Genomic DNA, 18,510 nt, shown 5'->3' with positions numbered 1-18,510 from the left:
GGATGTCTAGGAGGTTTGAGGCAATCTCAATGAACACACTCTCTATCCTTAAAGAGTTGTATTGTTATTCTTCATCACAGATCTGACCCATCATGGAGGTGCAATGACATTCACTTATTTAATATATTTTGATCAATTTTTTAAAATTCCCAATTACTTAAAAATAAATTTACACATTCATTTAAAAAAAGTGCTCCAAATTCTCTCCCTCACTTCCTTCCTTCCTCCTCATTGGGAAGGCAAAGGATTTGATGTAGGTTATATATGTATAGTCATACAAAACATATTTACATATCAGTCACATTATAAAAGAGACAAAAAACCCCAAAAAATAAAATTTAAAAAAATGCTTCAAATTGCATTCAGACAGTCAGTTCTTTCTGTGGAGATGAATAGCTTTTATCATCACAAGTCCTTTGGAAATGTCTGGAATCATTGTATTACTGAGAATAGCTAAATCATTCATACTTGATCATTGTACAATATTGTTACTGCATAAAAATTGTAATTGACTTCATGACAACACCAAATTAAATACTATAGAAATAGAAAAGAAGAGGGACCAGCACAGAACCCTGATGGACACCCATGCTCATTAGGTATGATATAGATGATATAGATGAAGATCCAGCAAAGGGTGGTTAAACAGGTAGCAAGGAGACCAGGACAGTGTAGTGTCATGAAGACCTAGAGAGAAGAGAGTATAAAGGAGAAGAATGTGATCGACAGTGTCAAAGGCTGCAGAGAAGTTAAGAAGAACGATGCTTGAGTTAGATTTATTCATTAAGAGAATATGGATCATTTTGAAGAGAACTGTTTTGGGTAAATCATAAATCAGAAGCCAAACTATAGAGAGTTAAGAAGGGAAAGGAAAGGAAGTGTTCACATAGATTGTAGACAATATTCTCCAGGAGTTTATCCACAAAGGGAAAAGAGAGGTAACTAGGCTATCTAGTGTGATGATAGCTGGTGGAGATGGACCCATCAAATGAGTGTTTTTTGAAGATGGGTCATATATGATGAACATAGTTGTAAGCCACAGGGCAACTCACAGGGAGAAACTGAAGATAAGTGTAAGAGTGGGGATGATAGAGGGAGCAATCTGACTGATTGAAAAAAGGTGGAAAGGGATCACCTGTGTACTTGTGTAGAGGGATTGGCTTTTTCAAAGAGAAGAGCCACATCTTCATGTGAGACAGAGGTAAAGGTGGATGTGTTGGCAGAAGGCATATGGGCAATATGAAATGAGGAGAGAAGAAGTGAATGATTTCAATTGTTTTCAGTAAAATATGAGGCAAGTTTCTCACAGAAAGCCTGAGAGTGTAGGGAAAGGAAGCTAAGGGAGTTTTGAAGATTTAAAAAGGTTTGGAAAAGTTGTGGTGAATGGGATATTTAGTCAATTAGGGAAGTGTATAGGATTTCCTTGTTGTAGTGAGAGCTTAATTGAGATTAAGACTATCCATTTATAACTGATCAGAACAGTTTTGTGATTTAGTACCATATAAGCAGGAAGAAAAGTAGCAAATGGTGAAAGCAATCCAGGCCCGAGGCTGGTCAGAGCATAATTAATGACAGCTAAGGGGAGAAAAGGCTCAAGACAGGAGGCCAACGCAGAGTTTAAATGGCTCACCATCACTAAGGGGTCATGATGAGGAAGGGAGATCATAGCTGGTGAAGGCTTGCAAAAGAACTAATCTGTTGGGGATTAGATGTCGCTGTGATGAGGAAAAATAAGAATTAAAGTTGCAAGGCAGAGGGAGAAGTGAAATAACATCAGATTCTTCTCATTTAAGGAAATTTCAGAGTTCATGGACATGGAAGTATTATATTTGTTAGTGATGACAAAATCAAGAGTATGGCCACTTCTATCTGAGGTAGGACAAAGTGGCTATAGAAAATGATTAAACTGAAGAACTGGGAAGCTAGGGTATTTGAGGGAGTATCAGTATGTATGTGAAATCACCTAGTAAGGGAGCAGAAGTTATATAGGACCGAAAAAGTGTGAGCCAGGTACTTAATGTTTTGAGGAAGGAAAGAAAGTTACCTGAAGTCTGGTAGGCAACAGCCACCAGTATTTTGATTGGAGGGTTGGTATATATTGACTGAACCGCAGAGTAAGAGATGGTACTGAGTGATGGTTAGAATGTGAGCTCAGAAGAGAAAATGCAGCAAGAAGCATACCTATTCCCCCACTATAACTAGTGAGACCAGTCTACAAAGTAATTTGGAATGATACCCAGAATGTTTCTAAACTATGCATACCTTTGCCAAGAAACTGAAGAAGTAAAAAAAAGAAAGAAAATAATGTACATGTGCCATATTCGAGCTCTTTTTGTGATAACTAAAAATTTGAAAATGCTAGGGTATCCTATTGAGGAATGGCAGTGTTTTAACAACCCAGCTAGCAGCTTCGGTGGGGGTGTAAGATCCCTCCCCCACAGCGGCCACCCAGGAGCCTGCCAGGACGCCGAGAAAGCACAGGTTCTTTTTATCTGCTTAAACAAGGAAAGCACGGTGAAGGGGTTGACCAGCTGACTTTAATCCAGCATTCACTTAGCATACAGACAACATTCATTTAGTTCAGAGGAAAACGCCAGCATTCAGTTAGCATTCGGTGAGTTCAGGGGAGCATACAGACAAGCATCAAGAGACAGACCAAATACAGATTCATTGACTTACTTCAGGGGAAAAAAACCAGCACCCTGAGGCTCAAAACATTCATTTAGTTCGGGGGGAAAAACAAACCAGCACCCCAAACCTCAAAACCAAAATACAAACAATTTACAAATATCAACACACAGACCCAATACAATTCATAGTTACCAACATCTGGGCTCGGCCCGAGAGCAAGGGCTGGCCCAGAGTCATGCTTGCTTGCGCTGCTTCCCACACCAACCGGAAGAGGAAAAGAGAGAGCTTCAAGCTGTCCTCTCCCCTCTTACAGAGTTTTTGATATCATCAAGTACCACCTGAATTACCAGGGCCGATTGGTTCTTGACTTGGTCCCTCCCCCTAGGGTAGACCAGGTTCTGGAGCTAACACCTCCCCTCAGCCAGCCCCATGACTCATCACACAGGAAGTCTTGATTCCTGGTATGGTGGCTGGACTTCCTGCCCAGGAAGAGCAAGCCACAGTGTCCAGAGGCTCAATGAGGTAAGCTGAGTCACTCAAAGAAAACAAAGGCCATTCCGGTTACAGGCAGCCATTTGGTACAATATACATTCCACTGGTCCTCAGAAAGATCTGAGTTCAAATTTGGCTTCAGACACTTCCTAGTTGTGTGTCCTTGAGCAAGTCACTCCATTTGCCTGAGTCTCTTCACATATGAAACAGGGATAATACTAGTACCTACTTCCCAGTGTTGTTGTGATGATCAAAGAAGATAATTGTAAAGCACTTAGTACAGTGCCAGCTTAAATTAAGTACAATATAAATGTTAGTTATTATTGCTATTACTATTATTTTATTGCTGTTTATGATGTATGAATACAATGGTATACTTTTTTGCCACATAGAATGATGAAATTGACAATATCATAGGAAACTTGGAAAATCTTTGTGAAATGATGCAGACTAAAGTGAATAGAAATGAGTGAATAATTTATATAATGACAACATTTTAAAGAGAAACAACTTTGAAAGTCTTTAGAACTCTCATCAATTCAATGGTAAACAGAGTCCAAAAGAATGAAGATTTGTTTCAGAGAAATAAAACATGCCTCTCTCATTCTGTCAAAGAGGACATAAATTTACAATGCAAAAAGAGATCTACATCTTTGCGCTTGGCTAATGTAAGAATTTGTTTTTCTACACTATGAAGCTATGTATTAAAGGATTTGTTTTTTTTGTTTGTTTCATTTGGTCACTGGGTGTGAGGGAGCAGCTGAAGGGTAACATCAATTCTAAAAAAAATCTTGTTAATTGAAAAATTAATAAAAAGTAAAAGATCAAAATGATTATAGGTTAATGAGGTATGTGGAGAGGGTTGTTTGTTTTTTTGTTTTGTTTTTTTTTAGCAATTGAATGGATCATTAGTGGTCATCTAGTTCAATCGTCTCCTTTCACACATGGGTTAAGGGAGGCATGTGTAAATAAAGTGATTTATCCAAAGTTACTCAGGTAGTAGCAAAGCCAGAATTTTACCTACATCTTCTTATTTCAATATGTCCTTCTCCCTCCACACTAAGCTAACTGTATTGTTAGAAAGTTATGACTGCTTCTTCCTCCCTTAAATTTGAATAGAAATTTATCTGCTTGTATTTTCTGCTTCTGACTTCTAGTGCTTACCACCAGGTCCAAGCAAATCACCTTTGCATATTACAGATTTTCAAATATTTGAAGATAGATATCATATCCCCTTGTGTTTTTTTTTTCTTTCCTGCTTTTTGATTAACCTCTATGTGCCGTCTGGCTTGTCAGTAGCCTTCCTAAAATAGAATATATTGAAATACACAAAATATTCTGTACATCATCTACGTATAGCTGGATTAGGACTTTTCTTACTTTGAAAATTATACTTTTATTACTACTCCTCACCCTCTCTTTTTCTCTCCCCTTCCCCCTCTCTCCTTCTCCCTGCTCCTTGACCTCACCCCTCCCATACTGTAACTAAACAACCTTGTCTTGCTCACTACTTGAGCAAGGATGCTTACAGAATGTGCTTTGGAGTTCCCAGGAACCAAGTGAAAATGGTGCCCAGCCCATACAGCAAACAGGTGTTGAAGAAGGACATTGTTCAGCAGGAGGTGACTCTTGGACAGAAGCAGCTGATGTATCTTTTAATAAACACCAACAGGCTGCCCCTTTAAGCAGAAATCTTTTTTCTTGCTAATATAGCATGTTATTTGTCATCCTCTGAGATTCTATTGGTTGACTCACAGAAGCAGAGATTGACCCCTTTCACATTTATCTCAAACAATGCAACATTGATGGTTTTGGAAGAATGACAAATTTAATGTGTAAATCTTGAAATCACTGGATGGACAAAAATTTGAGGGGAAACATGTCTCCTCCAGTTTGCTTGGGATTTCTAGAGGTATTTCAGTAGCACTAAAGGATAAGGCACAAGCCTTCCTGACAAATCTCCCTGATCTGAAACCCTGTGTAGCAATGAAAACCAAGACTGACAAGCCTCCCCTTTCACCAACAAGCTCTGTTAACAGAAAGTGATTCCTTTTCCTCTCATTACCCCCTAGGAGTAACCCATTTCTTTCAATAAGCTAAGAATAGCAAAGTGTTTCCCCCAATCTACTCAGATCTCAGCAACACATACAAAGGCTATCTTCTAACAGTTTATAATAGGAAAAATGCTTTTCTATTAACTTTTCTAGTGTCACTTGGTCCCTGGATAGAGTGCCAGGCCTGGAGTCAGGAAAGATTCTTCTTCCTGGATTGAAATCTAACCTCAGACACTCACTAGCAATATGGCCTTGGGCAAATTACTTAACCCTGTTTGCCTTTGTTTTCTCATATACAGACCAAACTGGAGAAGAAAACCACTCCTATATTTTTGAAGGATTATTAATCTTTATTCAACCACATTTTTTAAAACAGTTCAATTTATTAAGTTAAAATATACTTTATTATATCTGCAAAATGGAAAAACAGAGATTAGAAAGTGCACATGATGACTAAACATGACATATACGTAACTGATTGCATTTAAACAAGGACTAGTTAGGGGGAACAAAGAATGGAACAATTCGAAATTCCTAGGTCAGATCTTTTTCATCTTTGAAATCAAGTCATCACAGATTTCTGTTAATTCATCATTTTCACGTTTACTGAAACAGCAAATCTGTGGCTGTCACAGGAATACCCAGTCCATCAGGAAGAGGATGTCCTAATACAGGAATATTAACTGTTCCTAGGAAGTCAAATTCATGAATTTTTGCATCATGTTGATTTTTCTGAGATTGCTTGCTTATATCCGGAAGGCCATTTGTTATTTAGCTGCTTTATTGGGGCTCTCTTTGGGGTAAGTCAAATTTAAGATATAAGGACTGTTTTCTCCAGGCAGATTCCTTAAATGAAGAAGTTCCAAATCGTTCCAAATAGACAATTTATTTACCCATACCTAAAACTTGTGAAAGAGATCTGAAGTCCTCTTCAAATATGGCAGTTTCCATGTAGATATCAGTATCCAAATCATCCTTATAGGGGAGTTCAAAGCCAATGTTTAATGTTGGACTAACTTGACTGCTTCTATCAACTGAAATATGTATTATGGTAATTAGGGAGGGACTTTTTTATTGTTTTCTCTTTTGGAATGCTGAAATAATCAAGTACCTTTGATGAGTCTTACCTTTCAAAGGTAATGACAAGCAAAGTAGGACTTTTTGCTGCTTTTGTTTTGTTTGAGTGCTTCTCAGCACTTGGGCAATCAAGTGCCCCAGGGCCCTGATAAATGTATATAAGATCTGAAGTTGTCGTTTTGCTTTGGGGGCACACTCATTGAAAGAGTGTTGGTGATGTGACTCTGGGTAGCCATTGAGGCAGTCCCCCTGCCTTTGGAAACCCAGATGTTGGTGCTTCTCTCCATGGCAACTGTTGGTGTATTGTTTGGACAAACAGCTAGAAGCCTGTCTGCTGATTCATACTTATTTGCTCTCCTTATATAATATATGATTGCGATTTCTGTTTGTATTCTCTCACAAGTTCAGGGTGCTGGCTTTCCCCGCTGAATTAAGTGAATGATATTTGTATGTTTAGTTAAAATAAGATTGTTAAGCCCTTAAAGTTACTTTCCTTAGAAAAGCAGATCAAAGAACCTGTGCTAGCAGCCCTCCAGCGTCCTGGTGTTATTGCTTTCACCTCCACAGCAGCTGCTAGTAACATTGTTGCTACAGTATCTGAAGAATTTTCAATTTTCTCCAGATCCCCTGTTATCAAAGTTTCTGCTCCTACTAGAAGCACAGATTCAGCAGTAGCAACAGAGTTAGTAACCTGCTGATTTATAGGTATGTCATCAAAAACAGAGCAGCAGTCATCAAAACTGCCTGGTACTGGTTAAGAAACAGGGGTGTGGATCAGTGGAATAGAATAGGTACACAAGTAGGAGAAATCAACAAGTTTAGCAATCTACTCTTTGATAAACCCAAAGAGGCCAGCTTCTGGGCTAATAATTCACTATTTCACAAAAACTGTTGGGAAAATTGGAAAATGGTAGGGCAAAAACTGGGCATAGACCAATATCTTACACCATATACCAAAATAAAATAAAAATGGGTTCATGATTTAGGAGTAAAAGCTGATACTATAAGTAATTTGGGAAAGCAAGGAATAGTTTACTTATTAGATTTATGGAAAAGTAAAAGATTCATGACCCAACAAGAGATAGAGAGCATTACAAAATGCAAAACGGATAATTTTGATTATGTCAAATTGAAATGTTTTTGTACAAAAAAAGCCAATGCAACAAAAATTAGGAGGGAAGCAGAAAATTGGGAGAAAATCTTTGCAACTAGTATCTCTGATAAAGGCCTCATTTCTAAAATATACAGGGAACTGAGCCAAATATATAGGAATATAAGCCATTCCCCAATTGAGAAATGGTCAAAGGATATGAACAGGCAATTTTCAGAGGAAGAAATTAAAGCTATCTATAGGCATATGAAAAAATGCTCTGGATCACTACTAATTAGAGAAATGCAGATCAAAACAACTCTTAGATAACACATCTCTCATGTGAGATTGGCTAAAATAACAAAACAGGAAAATGATAAATGCTGGAAAGGATGTGGGGAAATTGGAATATTGTTGCATTGCTGGTGGAGTTGTGAGCTGATCCAGCCATTTTGGAGAGCAGTTTAGAACTATGCCCAAAGGGCTATAGAAATGTTCATACCCTTTGACCCAGCAATACCACTTCTAGGGTTGTATCCCAAAGAAAACACTCAAGCAGGAAAAGGACCCAAATGTACAAGGATATTAATAGCGGCTCTTTTTGTGGTAGCCAAGAATTGGAAATCAAAGGGATGCCCATCAATTGGGGAATGGCTGAACAAGCTGTGGTATATGAAGGTGATGGAATACTATTGTGCCATAAGAAATGGGGATGATGCAGACTTCATAACAACCTGGAAGAACCTACATGACATAATGCTGAGTGAACGGAGCAGAGCCAGGAGAACGTTGTGCACAGCCACAGATATATGGATTCCATGAGGACCAACCCTGACATACTTCATTCTTCTCAGCAACCTAAGGTGCAAGGACAACTCCAGGGGACTCATGATGGAGAATGCTATCTTCATTCAGAGAAAGAACTGTGAAGTTTGAATACAGATTGAGGCACACTACATGCTCGCCTTTTTTGCTTCTCTTTTGTTTTTGTTTTTGGGTTGTTTTTTTTTTTTGGTTCTGTTTCTTCTTTCTCATGATTCATTCCATTGGTCATAATTCTTCTCCACAACTTGACTAGTGTATAAATTAATTCAATGTGAAGTTATACATGATAGTTAGATGAGATTCCATGCCGTCTTGGGGAGGAAGGGGGGAGGGAGGGGAGAAAATCTGGAACTCAAAATTATGTAGAACTGTGTGTGGTAAACTAAAAATAAATAAATAAATTAAATTAAAAAAAAACAGTCACACTATTCTGCTCCTCTCAATAAAAACAGTCCTTCTGTCTTATGTGATTCTCTTGAAGCTGAGTGGTTTCATTACTAGATTTCTGGTGATCAGAATTGGAAGGCTTAGACTTTTTTCCAAGTGGTTTAAAGTTTATATCATTAAGATTGTCCCAATCTAAAGTATAAGATTCTTTTGGAAGAGGGTCCATACATTCTTTATCCTGACATTTGCTTTCCTTTCCCAAGTTTTTAGTGATGTTCTCCTAGGATATCGAAGGTTTTTTTAAAGAAGTTTAATTACAACCCCCTTCCTTAGTTTACTTAGTGGTGGATTGGCAGCAATGCTATCATAAAAATCAAATTCTAGTTTTTTAGGCTGGTCTTTCAAAGTCCCAAATACTTGCACAAGCTTCTCTTCTACACGGTGAAGATTTGGTAATTCAGAATCAATCATCGTTTTTTTTTTTTTTCATCATTGCTGACAAAGTCAGAGTTACAAGCTACCAAAAAGCTACTGGCAGACTGGATATCATGTGCTGTTTTAGAAAATGGTTCTTCAGGCTGTCCAGAATCCAAAAATAACTCCTGTTCCTTATTGAATACCAGTTCATTCATAATAGGATCCTGGGTTATCATGCTGCCATTTGACTCATCCTCTAAGACTGATTCTGTATTTACTTCATTAGTGCGTTTCACGGTTGATGAAGCAGATGTTTTACTATCACAACGTTTCTATGATATTTTTTCAGGGCTTCTAGAGGTTTTTATTCCTGGGGACTCTTTAAAGCCTTCAGAAATAAATGCAAAAAAATATCATCCAATGAGTAACACTTAATTTCTTCTAAGACAATTTCAGTCAGTTACTACAGGAGACTTTAATAAATTTTAAAAAGACCTTGGAATTTGGGACAAGTTTACAAATGGATCAAAATCCTCCAGCCTATCCAAATCAATATTGTAAGAACCACTGCTTTTCACAGGTAGCAGATCATTTGGATTAGGGGCAGGAATTGTTTCTTGTCTCTGAGGATATTCATTTATAGTATTGCTATCAATCTGCTGATTTTTTTTTCATATCTTGATGCAAGAAGGTCAGAATTTTTTAAATCATCTGTACACTCATCCAGAGTAAAAGCGTTCTCAAGTTTACCTGTCATGCTGGGGCTTAAAATTCTGTTCCTCTGTGGATCTCGCAAAGGAGGTTGAAAAGTCACTTTCATATCTTTTGATATATTTTTGGTGGCACATTTTCTTTCTGAGATGTACAAAAAATTGATGATCTTTATGTTAGCTCCGGTAGTGAAAACAGGAAGTCACAAGTTTCTGCAGTTATATCACCACTAACATTTTCATCATTTAAGATCTGCAGACTCAAAAAAGAAGATCTGCAGACTCATTCTGCTGGGCTAGGCTCATAGGCTGGGAGTGCAGATGAGGTAAGAGGGATTTTGGCAGGGGACAGGGACTGGGGAGGGCCAGGGCTTGGAGCCTCAGCAAGACTGGGAGTCACTCCAGTATCTATGTCAAAAAAACAAGCAAAAAATGGGGTCACAAAGGGTTGAACACGAATGAACAGCACATCAACTTTTCTATTTCAGCTTTTCTTCCAGCTTTCTTTTTTTTTCTAAAAGGCATCCCAGTTTTATCAGCTTTCTGCCTCAAGAAGCAGTCCCAGTTCTAAGTTCCTGCCCTCAGCTGTAATTCGTTAAACTCAGCTCCCTTTAAGGGGAAGTGTATAATTTTAATTCTTTCTCACTTTATTTAGTTTCAACTATTTCTTTCCTTCCCTATCTCTGATTCTTCAGTAACTCATTCCTGCTTCAAGGCAAGGTCTCTTTTTGTAAAGTGACTCATATTTAGCTTAGGGTGAAAAATCAAAATCCAGACATAGAAGTAGGCAGGGAACAATTGCCCTATAGTTACTAAACTTTTGTAGTTACCACAGTTTTCCACCTATCAACCTTGGAGTCCTCATAATAGTTGAATGAAAATTAGCTACTTGTATACAAATGACAGTTCTGAGAGGGTCTGAGAGAAAGCAGCCTTCAGAGAAAATAACTGCACAAAGGCAAATATGGCCTCCTAAGGACTGTGATTGTTTTTCCTCCAGTATCTTTTTTGAGGGGTTGTTTTCTCCCAAATTTTCTCTCTCTCTTTACCCAAATACAACTGTCCAAATTTGAAAGAAGCATCATCTTACAGTTCACATTCATTAAAATGAATTTTTTTCTCCTTCTGAGTTTTTCCATCATATCCCTGTTAGATGCTAACAAATAAGAAAATGCTTCAAACCTGAGCTGGCCCATAGTTCACATATTTCCTGCTTTTTGACAAGCTTAGCTATATATAGATACTTATATAGATGGATATATATATATATATATATATACATACATATACATAAAGAGAGAGAGAGAGACAGAGAGAGACAGAGACAGTGAGAGAGAGACTTCTATATAGATATAGATATAGGTAGATGGATAGATTAGATAGACAGACAGATAGATAGATAGATAGATGTTATAGATATGGATGATCATATATAGATATATATGCTCATCACCAGGTTCATTGAGGGATGACAGCTTCAGCCATTTTAGTTGTCAAAATTTGACTATGACCAAAAGAGGTAGCAATATGCATTAATGTAGAGAATAACTAGACCAATGAAATCAAATCCTAGACACATGAAGTGTTTTGTTTTGTTTTGTTTAACTGCTAGCTACCATGGGTTATGTAAGCATCAAAGTGAGCTAGCACTAGCCATGAGTTCAAACTTAATAAAAGGTATTTTCGGCATTAGAGTATCTTGGCAGATAAAGCAAAATATTATTAAACAAGTCCTTCTTTCTCCCTTACAAAAAGTTTAAAGGTTATCCTAGAGGTTAGTGGGAAAATGCTTAGTAGTCAGCTGAGTTAAATTGATAGTGGGTATCTATCAAATGGTGAATATCACGGTATTTCCCATTGTTCCCAGACTGTGACTATTCTGTAGGAAAAAAATGAAGTTTTTTTTTGGAATTTTTCAATAGATGATTACTGAAATCAATGTAAAGGTACAGCTAACTAGAGGGCACAGATATCCCAAGGAGACAGATTTTACTTCTTAAGACTATTGCCATAGACATTAAACTTGTAACAGAGCTAAAAGGAACCCTTGCCTCAGGTGCCCTAGAGGTTGCTCATTGTTACTGTTCAGGAGTCTAGTTTAACTCATTACTTGCTCTATAGAGCCTCAAGAAACTATCATTTTATAGAGAACTGAAGCCAAGAAAGCTTCATTTTTGAAAACAAAACCATTCAAGTAGCACAATGCAAAGATTTAAAATTTATAATTTATTAGAAAAAAAAGGATTTTTAATTTGAAAAAATAGGTTAAAAACAAATTACTTACGTATTCCCCAGGGCATTGTAATAAGAAAAATAATGAATTTACCTAACTCCTTTAATGATTTTCCTGAACTGAAATGAGTCATAAATTAAAAAAAAATTGTGTATTTCAGATTAGCTATGAGCAACGCTGGTGATATTGAATTAGATTTTCTCTCAACTGAAAAAAATAAGTATCAGTATTTAGATTTATGTACATAGTAGCACTTGCTGGGTCTTCAGGGAACTTCTAACACAATATATGAGCTGTTTTCTGTGCCTGCTCAATTATTCCAGCTTTATGACAAATTTTCAGAAGTTTGAGCTCCTTCATGGAAAAAAAAAGATTTATGTGTGTTTCACTGAGGAAAGACTTGTACCAAAACTATAGTATACCTTGATATTTACTCATCCTTGAAACAAGGGGCTGGAATAAAATATACACTTATATTACCAATATAAATATAGATTTCTGAAAATCTATATTTGATTTTTTCATTTTACATCTTCATTTTATTTTATGGCTTTTTCTAATTTTATTTTATTAATCCACTGTTAGAAGAATTGGTTAGGTTGTACTTTATAATTTTCTACCCAGGACAAACATATGATTACTTAAAGCAAAACAAGATTAAATAAAAATGTTATTTCATTCCACTCCAAGTTCCAGATTTTGCTGCAAAACCAAAAAAATAAAGTGAAACATAACAAAAGGAAGTTTTCAAATACTTTTCAGGATGAATATGGAAGAAAAACAGAATTCTTAAGTCTCTGAGAAAAAAAAAAGTCTTCCACAATTCTTCATTCAAATCCTTTCCATCCATTGACACTTTTGAAGTTTTTATTTTACAATTTCTATGTAGAAAAAAGTGAAGTCCCATGGGGATTTAGCTCATGGGTTCTGCAAAAGTCTAAATTATTCTCAGAATACTAAAATCATAGATATTCTATTTCTAAGATATATCTGTAACTATATCTACATCTACATTTATATCTATATCTATATGTATATCTATATCATAAAAGGAGTAAGTTACTCTACAGAAGCATCATATATATGTTTCAGCCTTAATGTGTTGGTTTCTACCTGTTAAAAGACAAAAGAGACTATTTCATAGTTATTAGACATGGGTCTTTCTCTTGATGGAGGCTTTAGATTCAAATATATATCAAAAAACCACAGTCACTATCATTAAGGAACTGTCATTTGAACAATCCAGGTTAAATTGGCATGTTTGCTGAGGTTGAACTCGACTTTGAATTCTTCTTCAGAACATGAAGCACCAAGGCTGAACACAAGGGAGACCAGGTGATTTTAATTGATTATCTTCTAGAGATATGTATAAGACATCATAAAGATATCAAGAAAACTGTCTTTGATTAAGAGTTCTCTTTTTTGTGTCTATTTCCCTTGAGATTATATAAATATATGAGAGCCTACTGAAGAAACCCTTTAATATCATTTGAATCAAAGTATCATAAGAGAAAGAGCTGGATGTTTTATTTACAAATTACACAACACACTCACGATTGTGCTACTAAAATATTGGTTAGATTCAGGTCAAGGCATATAAAGCATAAGTGTTTGGGACACAGAATGGAGAAGGAACTGACTATAGATAATCAAGAAGCAAGAATATTGAATTAGCAATATCTTTATTGATGATATTATACATCTTCATGATATCTTTTTTCATAATTTTTGAATATAAGAGGTTATCACAAAATAATTGGCATTTCTACAAATATTTGATTATATTAATTAAAAACTTATAATTGGGGGGCAGAGCCAAGATGGTGGCTGGCAAGCAGGGACTTGCATGAGCTCCCTGCCAGGTCCCTAAAAAACCTATAAAAATGGATCTGAACAAATTCTAGAACTGCAGAACCCACAAAATAGCATAGGGAAGCAGGGCTCCAGAGGACAGCCAGGATAGTCGCTGGGTGAGGTCTATTGTGCACAGAGCTGGGAGCATCTGTTAGTAACCAAAAATTGGCTCCTTAGCACTTAGTCAACAAGGGCCCTTGAATAGTTTGGCTTTTTTCCCCTGAACTAAATGAATGTTCTGAAGTTCAGGGTGCTGGTTTTTTCCCCTGAACTGACTGAATGCTGGATTAAAGTAAGCTTGTCGGCCCCTTCACCTTGCTTCCCTTGATTAAGCATATCAAAAGAACCTGTGCTTTCCTGGTCAACCCTTTCACCTTGCTTAAGCAGGTCGAAAGAACCTGTGCTTTCCCCGGCATACCTTATACCCCAACAGAAGCTGCTAGCTGGATGGTTCAAAACAGCTTCTGTTGGAGCCAGAGACAGCTACAGCTACAGCCAAAGCTGAAGTAGGAGCTGCCGGTAGCAGAGCTGAACTACGTGTGGATTGAGGAGTGCTGAAGAAGGACTTGAGGCCAGTGAGTAATCTTTTTACCATAGAGGGGAAGGATGTATATGATTTTGCTTTATACCATCATGCTTCTCTGTGGCCTCCTGGTTACTCTTGTGAGGCAGACTTATTGGGCCTGGAAGCTTTTGATCAAAATATCAAAATGGGGATGCTGGTTTGTGGGTTGGTTACTGTGGAGCCTAAATATATGCTTTGATTCTTCTGCCTCCTACTTTGAGAATTCCTTATATCTGGCGGTTCCGAACCTTTCAGACATATATATATATATATATATATATATGTATGTATGTATATACATATATATATAATTCTTTTTGAAATTATAAATTCTGCCCTCATAATACAGAGCACAGGGGAGTGGAGCCCAGCGTGGGCAGCAGCAGGACCAACCAGACCAGGAGCCAGGCAGAACAGGCCCTAGCACCCTGAATCAGTGAGCTGCGGCAGTTACCAGACTTCTCAAATCACAAAAATCAAAGACAACAGAGAAGGTTAGTGGTAAAAACTGGGGGGACAGAGTGTAAAGAGTTCACGGTTCAGCTACCACCCCATTGGGCAGCGGGGGTGGTGTACCTACAGAAATATAGCTGCAGTTGCTTCCAGCCCCAGGGCCACCTGGTGGGAGGAATTAAGTGGCAGATCAGAGTGGGAGTGCAGAGCCTGTTTAAGATCTGACTCAGGTCTAGGTTGGTGGTTCTTCGGGAAGGAGGAGTGCTGGTGTGGCAGAGCTGGCTGTATAGAAATAACTCTGAAAACAACAGCACATCCCCTGAAGCTTGGAACAAAGTACCCTTTACAAGCAGTCACACCCCAACGAAAAACTCAAGGGTCAAGGAAGTTGGCTGGGAACATGGCCAGGCAGTGAAAACTGATTCAGATGCAGACTCAGACTCAGACTCTAGAATCTCTCTTTGGTGACAAAGAAGATTAAAAAATAGAGCCAGAAGAAGTCAACAAAGTCAAAGAGCCTACATCGAAAGCCTCCAAGAGAAAGCATGAAGTGGAAGAGCTCAAAAAGTATTTGGAAAAGCAAGTTATAGAAGTAGAGGAGAAATTGGGAAGAGAAACGAGAATGATGCGAGAAAACCATGAAAAACAAGTCAATGACTTGCTAAAAGAGACCCGAAAAATACTGAAAAAAAATACTGGAGGAAACAACACCTTTAAAAGAAGACAAACTAAAATGGCAAAAGAGTTCCAAAAAGCCAATGAGGAGGAGAATGCCTTGAAAGGCAGAATTAGGCAAATGGAAAAGCAGGTCCAAAAGACCACTGAAGAAAATACTACCTTAAAAATTAGACTGGAGAAAATGGAAGCTAGTGACATTATGAGAAATGAAGATATTATAAAACAGAACCAAAGGAATGAAAAAATGGAAGACAATGTGAAATATCTCATTGGAAAAACCACTGACGTGGAAAGTGGATCCAGGAGAGATAATTTAAAAATTACTAGTCAAAAAATATGATCAAAAAAGAGCCTAGATATCATCTTTCAAGAAATTATCAAGGAGAACTACCTTGATATTCTAGAGCCAGAGGGTAAAATAGAAATTGAAATAATCCACCAATTGCCTCCTCAAAAACATCCCAAAAAAAAAACTGCTAGTAATGTTGTCGCCAAATTCCAGAGCTCCCTTAGCAAGGAGAAAATACTGCAAGCAGCCAGAAAGAAACAATTTGAGAGTTGCGGAAACATAGTCAGAATAATACAAGATCTAGCAGCGTTCACGTTAAGGGATAAAAGGGCTTGGAATATGATATTCTGGAGGTCAATGGAGCTATGATTAAAACAAATAATCACCTATCCAGCAAAACTGAGTATCGTGCTCCAAGGTAAAATATAGATTTTCAATAAAATAGAGTTCTTTCAAGTTTTGTCAGTGAAAATACCAGAGCTGAATAGAAAATTTGACTTCCAAACACAAGAATCAATAGTAGCATGAAAAGCTAAACAAGAAAGAGAAATCACAAGGGACTTACTAAAATTCAACTGTTTTGTTTACATTCCTACATGGAAAGACGATGTGTATGATTCACGAGACCTCAGTACTAGGGTAGCTGAAGATAATTTACACATATGTGTGTGTGTGTGTGTATATATATATATATATATATATATATATATATATATATATATATATATATATATATATATATATATATATATATGTATATATGTATATGTATATGTATATGTATATATAAATGTGTGTGTATACAAATATATGTGAGTGTATGTATGTATAAGTGTATGTATATGTGTAACTAGATATATACACATACACACACACACACACACACGCACATATATATATATATATATATATATATATATATATATATATATATACACACATATATATTATGTAGGAGAGAGAGACAGAGGGCACAGGGTGAGTTGAATATGAAGGGATAATATCTAAAAAAGTAAAATCAAATTAAGGGATGAGAGAGGAATATATTGAGAGAGGGTAAAAGGTAGAGATAGAATGGGGTACATTATCTCACCTAAAAGTGCCAAGAAAAAGCAATTCTGTAGGAAGGGAAGAGGGGGCAGGTGAGGGGGAATGAGTTAACCTTGTTCTCATCAGATTCGACCTGAGGAGGGAATAACATGCAGACGCAATTGGATTTTTTACCACACAGGAAAGAAGGAGAAAGAAGATAAAAAAGGGAGGACAAGAGAAGGGAGGGCAGATAGGCGGAGGAGGTAATCAAAAACAAACACATTTGAAAAGGGCCAGGGTCAAGGGAGAGAATTCAATAAAGGGGAATAGGTTAGGAAGGAGCAAAATATAGTTAGTTCTTCACACCATGAGTATTGTGGAAGGGTTTTACATAATGATACATATGTGGCCTATGTTGAATTACTTGCCTTCTTAGGGAGGGTGGGTGGGGAGAGAAGCGGGGAGAGAATTTGGAACTCAAAGTCTTAAAATCATATGTTCAAAAAACAACAAAAAGTTTTTACATGCAACTAGGAAGTAAGTTTCACAGGCAATGGGGCAAAGGAATTTATCTTTTCCTACTAGAAAGGAATGGAAAAGGGGGTGGGAGGGGACTTGGGTGACAGAAGGGAGGGTTGACTGCACAATGGGGCAACCAGAATATATGGGATCTTGGAGTGGGTGGGAGGGTAGAAATGTGGAGAAAATTCGTAATTCAAACTCTTGTTAAAATCAGTACTAAAAACTAAATATATTAAATAAATGAAATAAAGAAAAACATAAATAAATCCATGCGTATGCCTGAAATGTCTAACCAGCACTTTTCAAGGGTTAATGAGTCATGTCCTACTGGCCTAAACTATGGTTACCATTGGCTATTAAGCAATAATGAAGATATTGAAAGAAATGTAAAAAACTGAGTAGTGTAAAGGACAAGTCTTTAATTGCTTTGGAGAAAACTAATTCACTAATGTAAGAAATGTCATTATTTAAATAATTCTTATATGTTCCACTGGCTTCTCTGTACTACAAGCTACACAATAAAAATAAATTATGAAATGTTATGAGAGATCTCCATACAAGACAAGAAAGGCAGTCTGAGTAATGAGATATATTGTTTAAAAAAAACTTATAATTATTTGGATGCATTCGTTAGCAATTAAGCTATTATTGATTAATCCAGGCGCTCTCCAAAACACATGCCTCATCCACACTTATTGGAAGATTAGATGAAGAAGTGCCATTTTATATGAATTATTTCCTTATGGTTATGGCAATAGACATCCAATCTAAACATGATTAGGGTGATAATAATAATAATATAGGGAGCATAGAACAAAAACCAAAAAGCATTATCTTATATTTGATAAAACCTAATATTGACATTTTTTTTCTTGTCCTCTCAAGAACTTTCATGTTTCCTTTGCACCCTTGCAGGAAAATATGGGAAAAAATGTTCAGCAATTTGTAACACGTATAATTTTAAAGGAATTGTGATTCATTGAGGTTATAGAAAGTAATGGAATATTTATTTCCTGTCTCTCATCCCTATTCTTCATTATACTGTAAAAATGAGTGTAAGAATTAGAAAAACATACATACACAAAAAATCCTTTATTCATAATGTATACTTCTTCTGAGAAATAAATATTATGTTCACTTAAACATTAAATTCAACTCCTCTCAAGCAGTAGTCAAAGTCATACTCTTCTAGAGGGAGTCA

General features: G+C 36.8%; 1 pseudogene; it reads right to left on the bottom strand.

Annotated features, from left to right (window-relative positions):
* Positions 1 to 8,575: 8,575 nt before the first annotated feature.
* The window catches only part of LOC118837785, a 33,538-nt pseudogene continuing 23,603 nt past the window's right edge, over positions 8,576 to 18,510 (bottom strand).

The sequence above is a fragment of the Trichosurus vulpecula genome, chromosome 1 (assembly GCF_011100635.1).
Source record: "Trichosurus vulpecula isolate mTriVul1 chromosome 1, mTriVul1.pri, whole genome shotgun sequence".
Classification (NCBI taxonomy): Eukaryota; Metazoa; Chordata; class Mammalia; order Diprotodontia; family Phalangeridae; genus Trichosurus; species Trichosurus vulpecula.
The sequence above is the reverse complement of the archived record's forward strand: the minus strand, read 5'-3'. Positions and strand labels throughout refer to the sequence as shown.